The sequence below is a fragment of the Cicer arietinum genome, chromosome 2 (genome assembly GCF_000331145.2).
Source record: "Cicer arietinum cultivar CDC Frontier isolate Library 1 chromosome 2, Cicar.CDCFrontier_v2.0, whole genome shotgun sequence".
In the NCBI taxonomy this organism is placed as follows: Eukaryota; Viridiplantae; Streptophyta; class Magnoliopsida; order Fabales; family Fabaceae; genus Cicer; species Cicer arietinum.
In genome coordinates, this window is record NC_021161.2 from 44,514,875 (window position 1) to 44,519,913 (window position 5,039).

At 40.1% G+C, this 5,039-nt stretch overlaps 1 pseudogene; it reads left to right on the forward strand.

Moving 5' to 3' along the window:
- The window catches only part of LOC101515499 (uncharacterized), a 29,179-nt pseudogene extending 26,150 nt beyond the window's left edge, over positions 1 to 3,029 (forward strand).
- The last annotated feature ends 2,010 nt before the right edge of the window (positions 3,030 to 5,039 follow it).

Consider the following 5,039-nt stretch of genomic DNA (forward strand, 5'->3'; position numbering starts at 1 on the left):
AAAGAGTGTTAAGCCTACCCCAAGATGTTGTTAAAGAAATTGAAGATCCAAAGATGAAAGAGGTTTTGGCCATGTTGGAAGCATCACCATCCTACTCCCCCCGTTTTCCTACAAGATGGGAGGAGTTGAAAGGGAATGAAGATAAGTCCTCAGAGAAAAAGACACCACCGATTGAAATCAAGCAGTTTCCTCTTCATTTGAAATATGTATTCCTAGGTGAAGAAGATAAGAATCCATCCATAATTAGTGCAAGCTTGAGTGAATTGCAAGAAGAAAAGTTGTTGAGAGTTCTGCGGAAGCATAAGGGTGCCATCGGTTGGTCCATTGAGGACTTGAAGGGAATAAGTCCGACTTTTTGTAAGCATAAAATCCTAATGGAGGACAATCACAAACCAGTGGTACAACCCCAAAGGAGATTGAATCTGGCAATGAAAGAAGTGATTAGGAAAAAAGTGGTAAAGCTCCTAGAAGCCGGTCTCATTTACCCCATTTCAAACAGCCCTTGGGTGAGTCCCGTCCAAGTCGTACCAAAAAAGGGTGGAACAACCGTCATCACAAATGAAAAGAATGACTTGATTCCTACATGAACGGTTACATGATGGAGAGTGTGTATTAACTATAGAAGGTTGAACAATGCTACGAGGAAGGATCATTTCCCATTCCCTTTCATTGATCAGATGCTTGAGCGGCTAGCCGAACATGAGTATTATTGCTTCCTAGATGGCTATTCGGGATACAATCAGATAGTTGTGGCACCTGAGGATCAAGAGAAAAATGCATTCACATGTCCGTATGGGGTGTTTGCATATCGGCGAATGCCATTTGGGCTGTGCAATGCACCTGCCACATTTCAAAGGCGCATGATGTCCATATTCTCCGATATGATTGAAAAACATATTGAAGTATTTATGGACGACTTTTCTATCTTTGGTTCATCTTTTGATAATTGTTTGAGTAATTTGTCTCTTGTATTAGAAAGGTGTGAAAAATCCAACTTGGTCCTAAATTGGGAAAAATGTCATTTTATGGTACGAGAGGGAATTGTATTAGGCCATCGAATCTCCCACAAGGGGATTGAGGTAGACAAAGCCAAAGTTGAAGTTATTGAAAAACTTCCCCCTCCTACCACCGAAAAAGGCATTATAAGCTTTTTAGGCCACGCTGGATTTTATAGGAGATTTATAAAAGATTTTTCAAAAATTGAAAAACCACTCACAAATCTACTTGTGAAGGACACACCTTTCAAATTCAATTAGGATTGTTTGCATGCTTTTAACAATTTGAAAAATAAGTTGATAACTGCTCCCATTATCATTGCACCTGACTGGTCACTACCTTTTGAAATCATGTGTGATGCAAGTGACAGTGCTATTGGGGCAGTCCTGGGACAAAGAAAAGACAAGATGTTGCATGTAATCTACTATGCTAGCCACGTTTTAAATCAGGCCCAACACAATTATGCCACAACTGAAAAAGAATTATTAGCTGTAGTTTATGCTTTTGATAAATTTCGATCTTATTTACTAGGATCAAAAGTTATTGTTTACACTGATGATGCTGCCTTGAGGTATTTGTTTACTAAGTAGGAATCGAAACCAAGATTACTTAGATGGATTCTATTACTATAAGAATTCGACATTGAGATCTGAGATAAGAAGGGATCAGAGAATACTGTAGCATACCACCTATCTCGATTGGAGAATATCGAGGAGGATGAGGACATTAGACCAATTCGAGACCAGTTTGTCGATGAGCACATCCTCGCTATGGTCATGGCACCGTGGTTCGCCGACTTTGCTAATTTTAAGGTAGGTGAGACAATTCCATCTGATTTCACGTACCAACAACGATATAAGTTTATCCATGATGTCAAATTCTATGTATGGGATGAACCCTTCCTGTACAAAAGAGGAGTGGATGGTTTGTTGCGAAGGTGTGTGCCCGAGGAGGAGCAAGAAAAGGTATTGTGGCACTGCCATGACTCTGATTATGGGGGTCATTTTAGTGGTGATCGAACTGCAGCAAGAGTTCTCCAATCGAGATTATTTTGGCCTTCATTGTTCAAAGATACATTCAACTACGTGAAGAAGTGCGATCGATGCCAGCGCACCGGTAATATTTCAAAACGGGATGAGATGCCGTAAAATCCTTTATTAGAAGTAGAAGTGTTCGACGTGTGGGGTATTGACTTCATGGGTCCATTCCAATCCTCATATAAAAAAGTTTATATTTAGGTGGCAGTAGATTATATTTCCAAATGGGTTGAAGCAGTTGCTACTCAAACTAATGATTCAAAACAGGTCATCACATTTCTCAAGAAGAACATATTTGCCCGTTTTGGCGTACCTCAAGCTTTGATTAGTGGCGAGGGATCTCACTTTCTAAACCGAAAAATGGAATACCTTTTGAGGAAATATAATTTGCGTCATAGGGTGGCAACCCCATATCATCCACAAACCAGTGGGCAAGTTGAAGTATCCAACAGGCATCTTAAGCAAATTCTTGAAAAAATAGTGAATGTCTCACGAAAAGATTGGTCAACAAAACTTGATGACGCACTTTAGGCCTACCGAACAGCTTTTAAAACCTCCCTTGGTATGTCGCCGTATCAAATCGTGTATGGTAAAGCCTGTCATTTTCAGCTCGAACTGGAGCATCGAGCATTTTGGGTGACGAAATACTTGAATTTTGACTTGGTTAAGGCAGGTGAATCAAGAATTCTGCAGCTTCACGAGTTAGAGGAGTTCCGGAATTTCGCATATGAGAAATCTAAAATATATAAAGAAAAAACGAAGAAATGGCATGACCACAAAATAAAATTCAAGGAATTCCAAGAGGGAGAGCTGGTTCTTCTATTCAACTCAAGATTGAAGTTGTTCCCAGGAAAGCTAAAGTCAAGATGGTCGGGCCCCTTCGAGATAATCAAGGTATTTCCTTACGCCGTATCAAATCGTGTATGGCAAAGCCTGTCATTTTCCGCTCGAACTGGAGCATCGAGCATTTTGGGCGACGAAATACTTGAATTTTGACTTGGTTAAGGCAGGTGAATCAAGAATTATGCAGCTTCACGAGTTAGAGGAGTTCCGGAATTTCGCATATGAGAAATCTAAAATATATAAAGAAAAAACCAAGAAATGGCATGACCACAAAATAAAATTCCAGGAATAACAAGAGGGAGAGCTGGTTCTTCTATTCAACTCAAGATTGAAGTTGTTCCCAGGAAAGCTAAAGTCAAGATGGTCGGGCCCCTTCAAAATAATCAAGGTATTTCCATACGGGGTTGTGGAGTTGAAAGACACACTCAAATCGGAACTTTAAAGTGAATGGACAAATGCTCAAATCTTATTTAGGGGCAGAATAAAAACCTTTGATGGAGTCCATCCATCTGATCAACACTTGAAGGGTGGATTGTCAAGCTCAAGACATTAAACGAGCGCTTATTGGGAGTAAACCCAATTTTATATCCTTTGCACCGTATTTATTTATTGCATTTCAGTTTTATTTTACTCCATTTAGTTCCAATTTTAGTCTCTAATTGCTAGTTCTCTTAGTTTTGATGTTTGGTATGAGCAAAGAATCAAAAAGATGTGTTGAGAAGCGATTGTACAGCTCCAAATGACAGAACGCGCGCCCAAGCGCACCTGAAGCGCTTTTTCCAGCGTCTGTCACTGTAACCGCACGCGTGAAGTGCGCCTGAAGCGCTTTTTTCCAGCGTCTGTCACTGTCAACGCGTGCATGAAACGTTTTTTCCAGGTATTGTCACTGTCAACGCGCGCCTGAAGCGCGCCCAAGCGTGCCTGAAGCGCTTTTCACGGCCAGGTTTTAAAACCCCCATCTTCTCACTCAAAACTCCCCTCCTTCATTATCACTCTCCAAACCTCCTCCATTATCATCAAAGGTCAGTCTCCTTCTCTTCATTATCACTCTCCAAACCCTCCTCCACTATCTCAAGTAAGTTTTCCTCTCCTATCCAACATTCTTTCATCCTCAAGTAAGTTTCCCCCAATTTCTAATATCAACTCTTTCTTGTTCATTGATGCATCTGGGTTCTTTAATTGTTCATACATGCATGTCGAATTTATGCTAGTATTAGAAAATGTTCATACATGCATGTTGATTTTCTAAGATTGAATGGGTGTTAATGTTGCATGTATGTGAGTTGTTCATGTGTTTTATGACTGCACTTCAACTGTTTGTTAAAATGACACAACCACTTTTGCACCTTAATTCCCATAAAACATGACTGCACTCCAACTGTTTGTTAAAGTGACACAACCACTTTTGCACCTTAATTCCCACAAAACATGACTGCACTCCAACTGTTTGTTAAGATGACACAACCACTTCTGCACCTTAAGGACCACAAAATTTATATTGCACTCCAATTGTTTGTTAAAATGCCATTCAATGTATATGCACTATTGTCATGTACAATTTTGTTGGACTAACCTAGGGCCATTTAAGTTGTTATTTTTCTAAAGGGGACCATGCTTAAATTAATTATCTCTAACTTGAAATATTTTGAACCCTGTTGTGAATACTTGTTTAGCAGGACTTAATGGCAACCCAACAAAAAGCAAAATGAACTAAGGTTGCACGTACATCCTCCGCTCAACAACACAATACATTCTTATTCAAGTCGATGTCAACACAAGAGTTTCATGCCAAACTGCCTGCAGTCAAGAAGTTTGTGAGTGAGAAAAACTTTCAGTTGGAAGCAGATGAATTTGTTGACATCCAGGCGATGATTGCGACTAGAGGATGGGAGAAGCTAACCACATTCGTCACCAGAGTGAGCAAGTCCTTGGCAGTGGAATTCTTCTCTACTGCCTCTGATCTGAAGTCTGACGACCCATTTCCACATGATCAGTTTGTGAGTTATGTGATGGGAAAAAGGGTACCGTTCACACCTCAAGCCATCAATGCAATTTTTGGTCTGCAGAATTATCAGAACTGTCGTTTTCAAGATATGTTGGACCACAACAGAAAAGTAGACACTCAGGAGATCCTACGCATTTTATGCAGACCAGGCACATATT